We start from the raw sequence: 18,916 nt of genomic DNA, 5'->3' as shown, positions 1-18,916 counted from the left end.
AGTAGGTGGTATACATGTACATGTAGGGACATGGCTGTTCATAAAGCCACTTTAATTTGGTAAACTGCCCAAAAAAAGAGAGAGATTTTCTAGAGTTCAAACTTTCTCACAAGGTTTAACATTCCTTTGGAAGAACTGGTCATTTAGGTTTGGGAGGGAATGTGAAGCAGAGAAAGAGAATGGGAACACTAGGTAACATAATAGTTTTTTTTGCAGCAATTATTCTGGTTCAGGTACACCTGAGTGACTTCCAGCTGCTCTGACCCACGCTATATAGAAACACGGTTACAGATTAACTTGTGGAAATTTTTTACTTGGGCACTTTACCCTCCCAAATCCCATTTTATCACTTCCTTGTATTGCCCTTAGAGGAATACAATCTGTGCAGTCCCCAGTGTGTCACTATTCTGGACAGCAGTGTCAGCAAATTATGTACAAAAACAATCCTGCTTTGTCGAAGTGTCTGTGTTTATACAACATCAGACTGCTGGAAAAATGTCTGTCTCAATGACAGAGCTAAGTATGTGTATATAAGAGAGAAAGCTGGGGGTTTTATATCAGAGCAGATGCAGATAACTAGAAAAATAATATTTCCTGTTTGTCTTCAAGAGGGCATCTCTTTCTTTTTATGTCTTTTAGCCAGGGGTCTGAATTGCCTTCAAGAAGGGAGTCACCTATTACACCTATGACAATGTGGTTTGTGTTTGACTACTTGCAACAGATGTGGATCAAAAACCCTAAAGATTTTTATCCAAGTCCATGAACTTGTGCACTTAGCCAGCTTTTAGCCTGATTCTGCATTATCTTATTTTTACTCGCATTTCCCATAGCGCTTTTTAGTGATTATAAATAAATTTGGTTTGTAAATCTCTACTTTTACAATTATGATAATATGCTTATTCATGTAGTTGGTTTTTTATGTTCCTTTACTTGGTAAGTAATATTAAAGGTGAAACAAATTATAGCTGTGTTAATTATTCAGTAGCCAATAAACTTATTTCCCTTACTATAATTTAATCTAAAGTTTGTAGGTTCCTTTGTATGAGATGGTTTTTAAAGGGTTTTTTATTGTTTGCTGTTATGTAGATTTTAACAAAGCAATCTATGGATAATTTATCTTGGAAAATGAAGGTGTTTTTTCCTGTTATCCATACAGACCAAAATTAATAAATAAATAAAAGTAACAGATATTCCTTCATAGTTTCATAGTTTCTAGGGTCGGAAAGGACCTGAGTAGATCATCTAGTCCAACCCCCTGCCGTAGCAGGAAGGAGTACTGGGGTCAGACGACCCCGGCAAGGTGTACATCTAACCTCCCCTTAAAGACCCCCAGGGTAGGAGCCAGCACCACTTCTCTTGGAAGTTGGTTCCAGACCCTAGCCGCCCTGACCGTGAAGTAGCGCCTCCTGATATCTAACCAAAACCTACCCTCTGCCAGCTTGTGACCGTTATTCCTGGTCACTCCTGGCAATGCTCGGGGGAACAGGGACTCCACCAGTGCCTGCTGGTCCCCTCTGACTAATTTGTAACATGCCACTAGATCCCCCCCTCAGCCTTTTCTTCTGGAGGCTGAACAGGTTCAGGTCCCGTAGCCTCTCCTCGTAGGGCCTGCCCTGATGCCCCCTCATCAAGCGAGTGGCCATCCTCTGGACCCTCTCCATGTTGTCCACATCCCTCTTGAAGTGCGGCGCCCAGAACTGGACACAGTACTCCAGCTGCGGCCTGACCAGTGCCGCATAGAGGGGGGAGTATTGCCTCCTTGGACCTGTTTGAGATGCATCTGTGGATACATGACAGAGTACGGTTGGCCTTCCTGACTGCCTCCCCACACTGCCGACCCATGTTCATCTTGGAGTCAATGATGACTCCAAGATCCTTTTCTGCCTCTGTACTGACATGAAGGGAGTTCCCCGACCTGTAGGTATGGTGCTAGTTCTTCCTCCCCAGGTGCAGCACCTTGCACTTGTCAGTGTTGAATCCCATCCTGTTCTCATCCGCCCACCCTTGTAACCTGTCTAGGTCCGATTGCAGCCTATTCCTCCCTTCTAGCATGCCCACATCCCCCCACATCCTAGTGTCATTATCAAATTTGAGCAGGGTGCTTTTTACCCCCTCGTCCAAGTCACTGATGAAGATGTTGAACAGTGGGGGCCCAAGGACTGAGCTCTGGGGCACCCCACTGCCCACATCCCTCCAGGTTGAAAATGACCCATCCACTACCCTCTCTGGGTGCGGCTCTCCAGCCAGTTGGCGACCCAATTGACTGTGTGGGTGTCAACACCACAGTCCCCCAGTTTCTTAATGAGAACGGGGTGAGAGACAGTGTCGAAGGCCTTCTGAATGTCCAGGAAGACTATGTCCACTGCTACCCCTGCATCTAATGATTTGGTGACCTGGTCGTAGAAGGCCACCAGGTTGGTCTGACGGGACCTGCCACTAATGAACCCGTGTCAGTTGCCCCTAAGCATGATCTCCCCTGCTGGCCCCTCGTGGATATTTTCCAGAATAATTTTCTCAAAAAGCTTGCTCAGGATCGAGGTAAGACTAACTGGCCTATAGTTTCCCGGGTCCTCCTTCCTCCCTTCTATGAAGATGGGAACCACGTTGGCCCCTCTTCCAGTCCTCTGGCACCACACCAGAGCACCACAAGTGCTCGTAAAGCCATGCCAGGGGTCCCGCAATGACCTCAGCCAATTTCCTCAGTACTCTAGGGTGGAGATTGTCCAGACCAGCTGACTTGAATACATCCAGTCCCTCCAGAACCTCCCTAACTAGTTTCTCACTAACCCTTGGCCTAGGTGCCCCTCCCCTGGGGCCTGAGGGGGGCCCAGCAGGGGGATGACTGTTCTGGTCCCTGCTTAGGAAAATGGAGCCAACGAAATTGTTAAATATTTCATAGATTTCATAGACATTAGGGCTGGAAGGGACCTCGGGAGATCATCGAGTCCAGCCCCCTGCCCAAAGGGCAGGAAGTCAGCTGGGGTCATAGGATCCCAGCAAGATAAGCATCCAATTTACTCTTGAAGGTGTTCAATGTAGGCGCTTGAACCACCTCTGCTGGCAGACTGTTCCAGACCTTGGGGGCTCGGACAGGAAAGAAATTCTTCCTTATGTCCAACCTGAAATGGTCTTGCAGGAGTTTGTGACTGTTCAACCTCGTCATCCCATGGGGCGCTCTGGTGAACAGATGTTCCCCCAGATCCTGGTGGTCGCCCCTGATAAACTTGTAGGTGGCCATCAGATCACCCCTGAGCCTGCGCTTTTCCAGGCTAAAGAGTCCCATGTCTCTCAGCCTGTCATCATAAGATCTGTTTTCCTGACCTCTGATCATGCGCGTGGCTCTCCTCTGGACTCTCTCAAGCTTCTCCACATCCTTTTTGAATTGTGGAGCCCAAAACTGGACGCAGTACTCCAGCTGCGGCCTCACCAAGGCCGAGTACAAGGGGAGAATGACGTCCCGGGATTTGCTCGAGAAGCATCTATGGATGCACGCCAGCATTTTGGTCGCTTTACTAGCTGCAGCATCGCATTGCAGGCTCATGTTCATCTTGTGGTCAATGATGACCCCCAAGTCTTTTTCTTCTGTAGTGCTAACCAACGTAGCACTGCCGAGCTTATAAGGGTGCTGCAGGTTTTTCCTCCCAAGGTGGAGAACCTTGCATTTTTCGGTGTTAAACACCATGAGGTTCTCGTCTGCCCATTTGCTGAGCTTGTCCAGGTCAGCCTGGATCACCCGCCTATCTTCTGGCATGGATGCTTTGCCCCAAAGTTTGGTGTCATCAGCGAACTTGGGCAGTCCACTCCTGACTCCAATGTCCACATCGTTAATGAAGATGTTGAACAGTATGGGTCCCAGGACAGAGCTTTGAGGGACCCCACTGGTCACAGGGCACCACGATGAGTGACTGCCATCAATCACAACCCTCTGGGTCCGACCACGAAGCCAATTTCCCAGCCAGCGGATCGTGGTGGAGCCAAGGCCACAACTGGGCAGTTTGGCCAAGAGGTGATCATGGGATACCAGATCAAAAGCTTTTTGAAGTCAAGATATATGACATCAATCTCTTCTCCCTTGTCCAGGTGTGATAGGTCACCTGGTCATAGAAGGAAATGAGATTGGTCAAACAAGACCTACCGGCAAGAAACCCATGCTGGCTATCCCTTAGAATGTTAGCCTGGGCCAGTCCCTCAAGGATGGCCTCCTTAATAAACTTTTCTAATATCTTCCCCAGGATAGAAGTCAGGCTAATGGGCCTGTAGTTAGCCGGATCCACTCTCCTCCCTTTCTTGAAGATCAGCACCACATTGGCCTTCTTCCAGTCTTCGGGCACTACACCAGAGCGCCAGGAGTTTTCAAAGATCCGTGCCAGGGGCTGGGCTATGACGCTCGCCAGCTCCTTGAGTACCCTGGGGTCAGGGCCAGCTGACTTGAAAGTATCCAGCTTCTCAAGGTGTTCCTTCACGAGGTCAGCATTGATGGAGGGTAGAGGATCCCCCTCACCCAGGTTTCCCTGTCCCATAGCAGGCATGGCATCCCGTGTGACTGATGAAAGACTGACGCAAAGTACCTATTTAATAGGTTGGCTTTTTCCTGAGCGTCAGTTGTCAGTTGCCCCATCTGGTTTAGCAGGGGTCCAACATTGCCCTTGCTTTTCCTCCGGCTCCCCACATATCTGAAAAAGGACTTTTTGTTGTCCTTGATGCCTGAAGCTATATGCAACATAAGCAATATGTTGGCTTTGTCATCTGGTGTGACAACCAAATTTCCTAACATGCCCTGCAGGAGCCCCACATTACCCAGAACCTTCTTTTTACCCCCTGTGTATTTAAAAAAAAAAATGGACTTCTTGTTGTCCTTAATCTGGGAAGCTAGTCCCAGTTCTGTCTCTGCCTTGGCCTTCCTGACTGCCCCCCTACATCCCTGAGCAACTACAGTATAGTCCTCCCTGGTGATGACCCCTCCTTTCCATTGGGTGTACGCCTCCCTTTTAGCTAGGAGACATTCCTGGATGCTTTTGGTGAGCCATGGGGGCTTGTGTGCCCTCCTGCTCCCTTTGATCCGTGTTGAGGTTACCTCCCTTCAGGCTTGGCGGATCATCTCCTGAAGGAGCGACCATTCTCCTTGGACATCTGGCTCCCCTCCCCTCTGGGACCTCAGTGCTTTCCAGACTATTCTCCTTAGCTCATTGAAGTCCACCCTCCTGAATCTAGGGCTGCTGCCTTGCTGCAGGCCTTTGCCACCTTGCGCTGGATGGTGAATTCCAGCAGGCGATGATCACTGTTGCCCAGGTGGTCGAGCACCTGCAGACCCCTCACCAGGTCATCTCCCGTGGCCAGCACCAGGTCCAACAAGGCGTCTTGCAATAACAGATCAAATTAAGTCTAAATCTCAAAAATTATATGCGTTAAAAAATGCAGAAAAAATTGCATTGTCGCAGTGGTCCAAGATTTCCATTGAACTAAAATTAGAGAACGAAACAATCAGATCTCAGCATTTTGAATTGGTCACAAAAATCCAAGAAGTATAAATGATATGTTTTTACCAAGGATAGGATGTTAGATAGGAATTTGAGAAAGCTATGCCAGGTATGCCCTACAAACTATGCCAGGACTTTTAAGAGGTTAGGGATCAATTTCTTATATTTTCTCATTACAGCAAATAGTGGAAACATCTGGGTTCAGAAACATTAGAGAAAGGAGGACTGGTTAATTGTTGACAATTGTCATACCTCCTGCTCCTCAGCTATCCTTTATAACTGCTAGTATAGATAGGACAAAATAATACTTGCATCATTAAACAGTGTAGTCTATAGGGGCCTCTCTATGTCCACAGATCTTTTGATAGTGCATGTTTCAGTGGCCATATTCTCTCTTCGCAAGCTTCACCTGGTGCCTTCCCTGAAAAGTACTCGGGTGTTAATTGTGGGCTCTGATCTGCAGAATGTAGATAAGGACAATTATGACCTGTATTTCTGATAAAACCACACTTACTCTTGAATGAGATTCTCCTCCCACATCTTCTAATTGGGTGAAAATTAAAAAATCTAAGAGCAAGTATGTTCTTGCTGAAACGCTTGTGAGATGAAAGTGGAAATGAAATCAGTAAAGTTTGCAAGCCATGTAGTGGAAAGCATCAAATAAAACCTGCAAGGAAGTTTAGAGAAGTTCTCCACATTTTGTGGAGCCAGTCTTACAAAGCACTAATTACATTTGTGGTTTGGATTGCTTTGGTTAGCCATTATAATTCATTTCACAAAGAGTAGCATTGAAACAAGCAAGGAATATTTGTGGCCACAGTGGATTTCCTCCATGCCTACAGGAAGAGTAAATTACTGAGAAGTTGACATTCTGTCCCAAGTGGTTAACCCCTTCCTTTCCAAGGTCCTTAACTTGTAATTGGCTTAAAAATAGAAAATTATATATTGTGATATTTTTCTCTTTGTGGGAGAGCTTTAATTGCAGAAACAGAGAAGAGAGATTTGTTTGAGCAGGAAACTTTGGAACTTCTTTTATATATATTACTTTTCCTTCATGGGAAGCCAAAAGGCATCTCTTAGTTTCTGGGGGGAAAAAAGTGTTGAAATTAAGTGCCACCCATTTTTTTATTATTATTATTATTTTACTCATGCCCTGTATAAACATATAAAAAGGTGAATTTGGAAAGTTTACTCTTATGAGCAGTTTTTATTAAAGGACAAAGTTGAAAAAACAATAGCTTGCATGCAGATACTATGCCAACCCTGCCTTTTGCTTTGAGAGATCATCTGTGTTGCATAGCAATGATTTTAGTAACACCTGGGCTCTGCAGGAGGTGACTCCTCAGTTGAGAAGTCTGTGCTACTGGAGGGTCTTTGCATGCATAGAAATCAAGGTCTTTGGTATGTTTCAGGAGACGTGAGGATGTTAAACTGGTGCCCAAGCCAAATTCCAACCAGCCTAAAATACCGCCTTCAGTTTCAGTTGGGAATGGAATTCTTCATACGTTGTGTAATGATTAGTCAGCTTGCAGAGCCGAGCTGGAGCAGGAATTTTCCATTATGTGAAAAACTGAGATGCAGAAACTTTTTTGTTCCAAAGTGAAATGAAAAAACCCAATCTCTGAAGTCCTTGTTTGAATGGCTGTCTGCCCTTCAGGAGGGCAGCTTGATTGTTCACCCAAGAAAGGAAGCCCTGAGGGACCAGAGAGTGTGAAATCCTTGACTTTGAGAACACCCCCCCCCCCCAAAAAAAACCAAAACAAAACACCCAAAAACCGGAAAAAAAACCCAACCTGTCTTGAAGCTTGGAATATCTGGGATCAGGGCCTGCCAGGAAGATGTGAACTCAGGAGCCCTGGGACTGACTGAAGGCAGGATCTTTGGGAGTTTTGGCTGCCAATAAGCCTGGAGAATGAGTATGTAGGAAATGAGGCAAGTTATGTTGGGACCCTGCCTAGTTTCTTTTGGAACATCTTCCAAATGGCCAGTTTAATATACGTGTTTAAAATTTTATAAATCTGCATTTCCCAATTGGGATGAGGACTGGGAATCCTTTAAAAAACATTTCAAAATGGTCCCAGTACTAACAGGGTTGTTCTAGAGCTATTTAATAAGTGCACATGGGGAACAAAAGCTGGGATACAGGGGGTATCAGTGTCCTGGGCTAATGGGGCTTACCTTTGGTAAAGGTCAATCTTGTCTCTTTACAGAGGGAGGTGGTATTACCCATGTTGGTCTGAAGTCAGGCAGCAGGCAGGGCGGAGTGGCCCTTGACTCTGACTGCATTGGTGCATAAAGTGGTTCTCTGCCCTGCCTTCTGTTTCTTTACAGCTGGTATGGCTTGTTTGTCTTGCTTTTGTGTGCTGGGAAGTTTAATTGAATTGTATTGTTGTTGCACTCCAGAAGAATCATTCTCTTTAGGGAAGGCACATTTGGGCTTTTTGAGGCTGTAATAGCTTCTGTAAAGCTCTGAATATCCTGCCCAAATGCACTTTCTCTGTTTTCCCCTTTCCTTTCTCTTATTCAGTATTTTGCAAATTCACTGAAGGGCAAAAATCTGTGCTGTATAGAAGGAATTCTCTCTTGTGCACCCTTCTTTCCCCTCATCTCCTGTCACTTTTTTATCTTGTCCTTGTCATGTTACTTCTTTTAACTACCTCCCCCCCCCTTTGTTCTTCAATGCTGGAGACTGCAAGGGAGAGAAGAACAGGGAAAAACCCTGGTCATGCCCAGGTCACTACCTTGCAGCCTCCGTTCTCTGTCCCCCCTGTAACACAGGAGACTGGGCAAGATGGACATGTCCTAAAATTTCTACACACTCCACCATTCTACTAATCACTCTCAAAACTCTTATCCTTTCTAACTCAGGGAATGCCCCTTCATATTTTTGTGCAAGTATTCCTGCTGACTGCATAATTAAGGGATTCCAGGAGTGGGCCCAGAGGTTGTGAGATCTTTGGAGCAGGGTAAAAATCCTCTTGCTGAGCCAGTTATAAACAACCTTAATTACCTTTGTGGTTTGGATCACTTTGGCTGGCTATTAAAATTCATGTTTCTAAGGGGCCATGCGCACCAATGGCACTGTATAAATAATAAAGCACTTTGAGAGTTGGATATGAAAGGCACTATAGAAATAATATATTACTTCCAGTCAAGAGAAATGGAAGGGCACTTTAAAATTATTTTTTACAGGCTCTGTGTGTTTTAAAACTTTTTTTTAACCTCCTCTGCAAGCCTGGGCATGCCTGAAGCTCCAAGGATCCTATTTCATGCAGTATCCTATTTCAAACCCAGACCAGATCGATAGAAAATCAGTGCTCTCTGAAATAAAACTGTCTGTGAAATTCCTTCACCTACAGGAAGATAAAAGGAAGAATGAAATAAAGCAAATACTGAATTTTCTGATTCAGGTGTGAAGTTCTGATATACTTTTGTTCTTCATTCTTGCACATTTTTTCTTGATTGAGCCACATAATGAATGTAGCAAATTTTACTATATTCTGTGTCCCTAGGGTAGCTGTTAACAGCTCTGTGGGGGGGGGGGAAGGGGAAGGGGGTTGTGTTCACTTTTAAAACCAAAACCAACAACTACAGAGTATGTTATATAGATAGAGCAGCAGTATCTGTAAATCCAGACATAGCCTAGTAAAAGGCTGCTGGTGATGTTTTTGATCTCGGAGGACCAATAGATGTATAGCTGTTAGATTTAGTATGTGTTTATTACTTTGAAAAATTTAGGGCAAAGGTAAACTAACCCATAATTTGATTCAGTGTTGGTTCTCAAGATCATTACAGATTTATTTGGCAACAATTGCTGTTTCAACTTTCCAATATGTCTTTCTAAGAATCTTATTAACTGATTTAGTGTTTTATTAGCCTCTTATTATCTATCTCAGAGGGAAAAAGAGAGAAGCTGTAATAGCTGGATCAGAAGGAAATGGGAAGTGTCACTTCAGGGCATTGAAGGGGTGGAGTGGGAGTGGATCTAAACTGGTTAGGTGAACTTTGGGCACATCTGAATGCATGGGTGTATAGATGTCTGCCAGAATTATGATAAATACATGAAAAAAAATTCCTAACAAGGAACTTAGTTCTCTTATGGAATAATAACTTCATGCCACTTAAAAGCAGTCTGTGCAAAACTCTAGTAGTAAGGCACGGGTTTCACTAGCAAAGTGCAACATAAGAGGTGTCAAACATGCGGAGCCCCATCATCCAGCCCCTGGTGCTGACCCATTGATTAACATGCTGTGCTGATTCTGATCAGCCCCATAGACAATGCCCTAGGGAGTCACCCACAGCATTTGTTAGACCCAGGTGCTGGGCTGAGCCACCCCTGGTACCCACTCAGGCTGATGTCCTGGACTGGCCTGGCAAGTACCACACACACTGGTTCAGGCACGTGGGCCTGATCCAGTCTGTAGACTGGACCTGCCTACTCATCCAGTGCATGAGGTCGAACAGATTTAACACCCCCTGTGTTATATGATCAAACAATCCTTCCACATGCAGGAAGCATGATACAGTAGTTAGGGTATGGACCAGGAAACCAGGATACTTGTGTTTTTCTACAACTCTACCAACAGCCATCTGATTGTAGGCTGTCAGTTACTGTCTGTGCAACGTTCTCTTTGTATGCAAGGGAAAGTGGTAGGAGTGCTTAGAATATTTTGATGGAAAACACTGCTAATGCAAAGTGGTGGTGGTGTTGCCACTTACATTGCCTCAGGCATATTGGCTATCTCTTCATTTTTGCTTTCTTGAGACATGCAGGCTTTGGGCTTCTATTTTACTATGAGTGGGGAAGAGTTGGAATTTCACTCAGGATTTTATAAAGAACTTTTAGCTCCGCCCTGGCAAATTAAAGTTTACAGAATGGCTATTGTACATTAGAAAAGCACAAGGCATCTATATGGATCTCCTCCAATTTTAACAAAGATGGTAGGGATGGGGACCAAAAGTAGTGACCTAGCCAGTTTTGGGAAGGTTTTATTCTCCTAGCAGACGAAACCAAAACCACAGGTGCCAGCTGTATAGCTCATTTGGTTAGAGCTTGGTGCTAATAATACCAGGGATACAAGTTGGATTCCTGGTTGGACTAGGTCATCTCTTTAGGTCCCTTCCAGACTTACTGCTCTATGAAACGATAATAATAATTAAAAAAAAAATCATGATGCTACAGTGTTAGCTGAAACAGAGCTAAAAATCAGACTGTGTCGAAATATGCTTGTACATAAAAGCACACTAGGAACCCACACTGAAATGCTGGCTGTGATGGACAATTCCCATTGATTTCAGTGGACCAAGAATTTCAGCCTTAGTCTTCTAATTAATCAATGCACAATAAGCTCTGTTAGCCAAAATAAAATGTCCATACATTTAACGCTCACGGATTTTGTTCTTGTTATAGGCTTGAAGGCAGAAAGGCTGTATTAATAAGGACAGTGTGTGAGTCAGAAACGAGAAAAGCATTTTTTCCTAGACAGTGTATAATTAGCTTGTAAAACTTAATGCTTAAGTAGGTTATACATAGTTTAACCAGGTTCAAAAAAGGTTCTGATGAAGTGAGCCTTTGTTCATGAAAGTTTATGCCTCTGATTCAGTCTATAAGTTGCATCTCTACCTTGCCATCTGTCTGACTTCAGAATAACATAGCTCTCCGAGGTTTAAACAGGGATTAGGCAAATTCATGAAGGATAGGACCTTTGATGGCTATTAAATACAACTATCTGGGAATCTGTCCTCTGACATCCTTAAACCAATAATGGTTAATGCTAGGGGGGGTATTGGAGGGATCACTCTAGATATGCCTCGTGTACTCCCCCTCTAAATAATCTATTTGTTGGAGACAGGGTACTGGGATAGGTGAACCATTAGTCTGATACAGGATGGCACTGCTTGCTTTCTTATCAGAGAGGTATCCAATCCCATGCTGCTATTGGGTGTCCCAAATATCTGAGAAGTCCTCCAGGCAGGGAAGGAAATACATTGCTCCTGATAGAAGGATAATAAGGTGAAAGATCTATGTGGCCGCTGTAGCTGGGAGCTTTTCCCAAAAGATTAATATCACAGGAGTAAACTGCCTTGCTAAACGGTCTTTGTTGTAGTCCTTTTCAGCACTGTTAAATGTTTACTCACAGTGGTTCATAGTAACAAGGTAAGAACTAGCTTCTAATACATCCGTTTTAATTTTTTAAACCTCAGAGTTAAGAGTATGTGATTCTGCCACACAGTGACAGATAGTTATATAGAGTCCTCTAAAACAGTTGTTTTTAAAATCATATAGTACCCACATGGAAAATGACACCATAGGTACTGTTGGTAAAGGGAAGTGCATCTGCACAGGTAACACACTTGGGATAAAACTGGAGACCAAAAGTACAAGTCCCTGTAGCTCATGCTTAGGAGCCCAGGCTTCTTAGGTGCTGGATGGATACCTGTTTTCTGTGGTTCAGAAATACTTGCTCACCACCAATTTATTACATCAACAAGATGCAACTGGAAGTTCCTTCTAAGCATCAAAGCCTTTTTTCTGCGGCCAAAAGAATATATGCATGCTAGTTTGTGTGGAAAGCTTGCACCTGTCTGTCTCTTTCATTTACAGTGCTTACAGAAAACTAATATTTGAAAAAATACTGTCTACCATGTGATAATGTTGGACTGATGCAGGAAATGAGAGAGGCAAGGATTTTGTGGGAACAATATATGGTATTGGACCAGTTATATAGTTGGGAAAGATCTTAAGCTTTCAACCAGAGCAAGGGTACCTTGTGCCTAAAAGTCTGTCAGTCGTGGCTTTTGCGGTATGGGTTTAGAAAGGTTTCACTAGGAAGTGGATATAAATGGATGAGTTATGTCAGTTATCCTAAATTAGTGTTTATAGCACTTATATCATCACAGCCCACCACCAGGCATCTTGCTTATGCCTCATAGTTGGAAATACTTCTAAAGTACCTTTTTACCTGTAAAAATTTAGAATTTGAGAGTACTTTTGGTATCCTTCTGCTCTGTACAGTTGCTATTTGAGTCTGACTACATTGTTAGAGGGAGAGAGAAATCAGTTCTCCACTGTTTTGTACTTTCTCTTGCATTGGGTTACCATATTTCCAGCTCCAAAAAAGAGGATACATGTTGTGGGGGAACCTCATTCCCAAACTGCAGTCCCTGGCCCTGCCAGTGCCCCTCACTCCTGACCCACAGACCCCTGGCCCTGTTGGTGCCCCTCACTCCTGACCTACAGTCTCTCACCCCCCCCAGGCTATGCTGGTGCCCCTCAGTCCCAACCTGCAATGCCCCATCCCTGTTGCAGCCCTTCACTCCTGACCCACAGTCTCCCTGGGCAGTGTGTTCTGGGCAGTGTCCACCAGCCCAGCCACACAGCTCCCCACTGCCCCTGAAGGGTCCCCCATCCCCTTCCCTTGATGGAGGGGCAAGCGCTGCCTCTCTGCCCTGTCGCAGCCCTCATGCCTAGACACCATTCCCCAGCATTGGCAGGCACCCAACCCCTTTCACACCTATCTCTTTCCCTCCCCACCCCCACAGTCCCCAAGCCCTGGCCCTCCAACCCCCACTCCCCATAGACTTACCTGGATGTAGCTGCCAGGGCTGCAGAAGCACATGATGCCCCTGTCTCCAATTGCTCTCCCCCTACTCCCAACAACAGAGCAGAGCAGAGCAAAATGCTGGTTATTTGTTCAGATTTTTAAAAACTTTCTGGAAAGAGATGGGAGAACTCAAAAAGAGGACATGTCCAGGAAAACCCCGATGTTTGGTAACCCTACTCTTATATCTGTACAAGGTAGATGCGTGACAACAAGGGGAAAATCCTAATGCAATCTCATTTCCCTTCTTTTCTCTCTGCATATGTGTGAATGCCTTCAATATGAGGAGCAAGGCAATAAAAAAAAAAAAGCTCTGCCAGTGTAAGTTCCAAGTTCTGATAAAAACCTGAGATGGATAATTGGAAGTGCTATAACCCAACATATGAGGAAGAGGCAATTTCTAGTTTCTCTTCATTGGTATAAAGGCCTTATTTTTAACCATATTAAAATGGAAGGTGCTATCCTGTTGGCAGTTCAAGGTGGAATGCTGCTGCTACTCCACTTTCGAGCACTGTAACATTAGGGAAAGGGGAGGAATTTCACTTACATTGTGGGACAGGAGGGGTAACCAGTCTTTTGCAGCTATTTTTAATTCTAAACATTTACCTTTCTGAAAGCTGCCAGAGGGTTTTCAATATGAAATAACCCTGAGGGATAGGATTAGTGGGGCAGAGTATAGGAGAGGCAATCAAAGGTAGGTTATAAATACCATTTTTACTATATATTTTACCACCAAGTTTGGGGCTTAGTCATGTTTGTATGTATGCTTCTATATATGAATCGCTAGACTACGTGTACATACACTGTGTGCTTGAAAATTCCAGCTAGTCTAGAAGCAAAAGAACTTGAAGGAGTCGGACATTAAACTCCCCCTGGACTTCATTGTATTTTAAAAGCTTAGTTTCCTTAAAGTCCTTTTCAGTCTCAATCAGAATGAGTAATGTGGAATTGGCTCTGGCATCAGTGGGAATTTGCTGACTTGGCTGTTTAGGTTCATAGGATACATTTCAATGTTATGTAAATGCTGTGTGTACTAGGGTCCTAGTCTAGGGTTCCTAAGTGCTATAGCAGTATAAATAATAATGATGATGTGACCAGGTGAATAAATTATTCTTGTGCAGAGTTGGGTCCTGTACATCTTTCATTGATAGACTAGGAAAACAAACTGGAGTTAAACTAGAATAAAAACTTTTAAATAAAAATCCTAACATGCAGTCAGTTAAATACTACTGCAAAGATAAATATGTTGCTCTTTTGAGACCATTCACCAGAACAAAACTGCCGTAGCTTGTGCATCTTTAATATAATCTCATTCTTTCATTTACTACTTACTAGTTGCACAGGACGCACTCGATACACTGCATAGCTTTGTCAAAATAAGGACATTTAAGTAGGGAAGGCAACAGAGCACAAGCAGACTGGAAGCTCCTACACTTGCCCTTTACAGGTTTTTTCTTTAACCTCTAGTGAAGGCTCATCATCTTAAGTTTCAATACCATTTTAGTGAAGCACCTTGTGACAAGCCTCTGCCCCATATTTTATAGTGCAACATATCCCACATATAACTTCTCAATGGGAACTGTAGTCCATTTGTTTGCAGTTACCATGTTGCAGAGCTTAAGTATGTATTGACAGTCTTAAATATGCTGATAGGCATGGTGCGTTTCTTCCTTTGAGACTGTGACGAAACAAACTGGAAGCTGTTAAATTTGTCAATTCTTACATGGTCCATTTCATGCTACAGGCACAGTTTGGGGTTATATAAAACCAGTTGCAAGGAACCTCTGCGATTTTGTGCATTTGTGGGGCTCAAGGTATTAAGAGCCTGGAGCCATCAGCAAACTTATGTTAGCATATTTATAATGAAGGACTTTTCATAAATATCCACTCTGTCTTACCTACTTTGCTGGCTGGCTGAAGTCCTACCATGAATGTCCAAGCCCTACCATGTTGCAGGCTTCCTAAGCTACAGAAAAAGCTGTTGTAGCATTAACAGGGGCCAAATAAATAGATCTTGCAGCAGATGGCACCACTTGTGTCATGAAAGTCCAGTCAAAACAATCCACCTTCTGAAAGTGGAAAACACTTGGAAATCCAGTGACTCGGTATGAGAAAGGAGAGAAAGTTTGAGGAGCAGAATTCTGGCTCAACCCCTAGCCGGTTATGAAAGGTTTTATATTTATTTTATAGATCACTCTTGTATCTACAATTTGGTGGAATCATTTTCCAGCACTGCTAGCTACAAATTATAAACTAAATGCTTGGGTGCCTGAGAATGTGTACTTTCGTTATTGTAAGAGTTGACATATTTGCAATCTGCTTACCATATGCAAGGTGCCTTGGGAGGAGTGGGAAATACTTTTAACAAAAACTGAAGATCATGGTGCTATTGAAATACTTTAAATTATCATTGAAGAAATATAACCTTATGGTTAAGACCTAAGCTTTAGATTAAGCTGAGCTATCTTGTTTTCAGGTTCTGCTGAAGAATTGTGGAAATGATCCATTTTGATGTCTTTAATTTTGTCAAACCTCAGTTTCCTCATCTGCAAAATGGTGATGTTACTGCCATAGATGGAGAGAGAAAATATTACTTGGAGGGGCTGATTACATGCATGAGAACTGCAACTGCCATTGTGCTCTGCACAGTGCAGTGAAGATGTAGTTAGCCTCTTCTGCCTTGGCCATGCTGAGCTGAGCATGCGTGGGGCGCTGGCTTGGCTGCACACCAAGCAGCACTGTGGTGCCACTGCTGTCACCAGCTGCTGCAAAATTAGTTTTTGAGGACTAAGCCTCAAGCCCTGGCCTTCCATCGCCTATGGTTACTGCTGTTATTGTGCGATTGTGAAGCTGAATAAATGACTCTGAACACGTCCCAGAAAGAAAGACAACATATCAGTGCAAAATGTAAGCTCTATATCAACAGGATAGGAACCGAGAGCCACCTTTTCTTTTGAAATCATAACATCTTTTTGATTGCTTTTGACAACAGTGATTCTACATGTCATTCTGACATAAATGCCAAAGAACTTGATTTTTACTGCTCTATTATCCCTTCCCTTCACATTTTACCAACTTCTCTTCTCTTAATCTACCATGGAAAAGGAAGAAATCTGCCTTTTTTCTCTGTCTTGGAGGCTAAAAACACTTGTCCATGTCTTATTTGAAACCTTTTATTTTGTGCTCTTCTTCACTCTACTCAGTCTATGAAAACACACGATTCAAAATGCTCTCTTGACGTCTTCCATCATTGTACTTGTTTTGTAAAAAAACTATGTAAAGAAGTTCAAACCTTGAAGGAGCAGTATCATGCTGTCTTTGCCAATATTCTTACTGCTTCCTCTTGGCTTTTCACTTGAAGAGGCCCTTCACCACTCTCTTTATGCCAAGTAGCATCTCTCTCAGCTCCAAATGCTGCCTTCAAACTTATGAAACTCATCAATACAAAAGCTATGCACAGGTGTGCTTAGCATTTGACTTGTATCAAACATCTTTGCATCCAGCCTTTGCCCATTTAGACCGCAAGTTCTTTGAAATGGGATCAAGGTTTTTCTGTGTGTTCTGTAAAGCTTCAGGCAATTAACTGGTACATAGCTATCAACAATAATAAAATGTCATAAAAATGGGGGGAAAGCGGGATAAAGATAGGCAAATAGTACCCATCATTACACCAACTATTCAAATGGGATGCAGGAAAGATTTTAAACCTCACCAAACCCTTAAAATAAACAGACATTAGTGGGCCTTGACTCTGGTCCTGGCAAGCTGTACACAAAGTTTAAAGGTGAAGGCTTTCTATTGATATCCTTCCACTGTCTCTGAGGACAGCCAGAGTTGCAAACACAGATGAGAATGTGAGCTGTGTGGAGAATAGTTTGAGTCTAGTGTTTTCTTTAGATTCTGATCCAACTATGCTAGAAAGTGCAGCTTCAAAACTTTTGGTATATATCAAAGTACTCTATTCATTGCTTAAAAGGACATTAGTTCTTTATGCATGTTAACTAAAAGTATCTCTGTTGAACCAAGGAGTGTGTGTAGTGTGTACGTTGTGAAAATCTCTGCCAAAATCATCAGCCTTTTCTTATTCAACTTGAACACTCTACTTTTGTACCCTTTTTGCGGTCATTTTCATAATAAGTATTGATAAAGCAGTATTTAATCCACTCCTGGATGTACTGGATGCACTCCCTAAACGATTTTCAAGTTGACTGATACTGCAAGGTACTGAATATTGCATAAAATGGAAAAAAAATGGAGCTTTGATCCTAACTACAATGAACTCAATGCAATCTTCTGTCTAAAACGCAAAACCAACTCTTCCAGGATCTCTATCAGATGAGTTTTGAATTCTTTAGGTATGTTTAGCAGTGGCGGTCCATCTGACTTATTGTCCTGAGCTTGCATAGTTTTGGGATGTAAAGTTACGATGTGACAAAAGGTTGTTTAAAGGGCAATAAACCTCACTCGTGTGTGTGTGTGTGTGTGTGTGTGTGTGTGTGTGTAAGAAGTTTTATGTATTTAAAGCATTCTGAAGCAATATAGAACATCTTGAATTAACATTCTAAATTTCACAAGTTTGAGGAATGAATATAGTTAAATATATAATGACATTTTTACAAACAGTTTTCTTTTCCTTTTTTTAAGTAAAGCTTAGAAAGGAAGTCTGAAAACCACCCTGGAGAATACTAACTTCAGTGAAGAACAACTAGTGATCAAGTGAGTGTAAGTATTTTTCTTTTTTACAAGTAGAGTAAATGTATAACTGCTAATGATTTGTGTTCAGAAGCCATAGAAATAACTTAGTGAATTAGCAAATTATGCCAGATTGAAGGCCTATTATTTATGCCTGATGCACCTAAAATTCCCATACAATTTAATGCTCAGTTTGTGCATACCAAGAAAGCTGGATCAGTATTTAATTGTATGTATTAGTTTTAGATAAGTTTAACATTTTATAATGTTAACTGCATCTATGTTTGTATAAAATGTAAGTATAAATGTTTTATGGAAGGCATGCATACTTAAGTACTATTAACATGGATATTTGCATCAGAAGAGGCAATCTTAGGTTATAAATATCCATTTAAAATAACTTTAAACACCAGTGAGAAGCCTGAGGAGATTTAAGTCCTTTAAGGAAGATGCATTTTTTTTTCATTATAAAGATGATAAGTCCTGTTTGACTAGTGTTATAAGGATATCATATTTGCACTGCAGCTTTGGCTTTATCATTGGGAAAAATTGCGTAGTTGTTTGAAAACGTGTCTTAAAATAAAATACAGTGCCTAAAGTTTTGGGCTAAGCTCATTGCCATTCACTGGAAGTCATTCTTTTCCAGTAGTTCTCCATCATTAAGCTAAGAGCTCTACTTCATGTTTTAAACCCTTTTAAAATTATTGTCTTGCCCTTGTCATGCATTAATATGAAAATCACTATTTACTGCATTTGTGATTCATTCTATTCCAGTCCCCATTGAAAGCCTGTATTATTTTTTCCATTACTCCTTTCTCTAGAGTATTTGATATGTGTGGACACTGTCTAGATAGTATATGTACTGTATACAAACAGTTTCTTATGCTCACTACTAGATAAAATCAGAACTAGTAATCTGTTCATTAGACACTACTGCTAATGGAGATTCTCCTTTAGCTTAAGTTTGCTTCTGAAAAAGAAATACTGAGTTACTTGTAGCCTGACTTCTCACCATGGGAGGTTTAAGTAGCTATAATGTGCTGGATAATGATAACCGTGAACTTCTTGCTGCCACGGATTTGTTCCAGCATTTTTATGTACTACATTTTTCCCACGATCTCGCCTCCTGTTTCCCATGGGCTGCCT

General features: G+C 42.5%; 1 protein-coding gene across 5 annotated transcripts in view; it reads left to right on the top strand.

The window, feature by feature from the left end:
* PLXNB2 (plexin B2) overlaps nt 1-18,916 on the top strand; it is a 350,959-nt gene that overhangs the window by 175,746 nt on the left and 156,297 nt on the right. For 2 of the 5 annotated variants that reach the window (XM_090042147.1, XM_090042145.1), the window contains exon 3: nt 17,728-17,800. The gene's annotated coding sequence lies outside the window, so the exon portion shown is untranslated. Of the gene's footprint in view, nt 1-17,722; nt 17,801-18,916 lie in introns of all 5 variants that reach the window. The other 3 variants (XM_090042148.1, XM_090042149.1, XM_090042146.1) reach the window with 3 other exon arrangements.

The sequence above is a fragment of the Crocodylus siamensis genome, chromosome 4 (assembly GCF_052110815.1).
Source record: "Crocodylus siamensis isolate JL-2025a chromosome 4, ASM5211081v1, whole genome shotgun sequence".
NCBI lineage: Eukaryota > Metazoa > Chordata > Crocodylia > Crocodylidae > Crocodylus > Crocodylus siamensis.
This window is presented reverse-complemented; position numbering and strand designations above follow the sequence as displayed.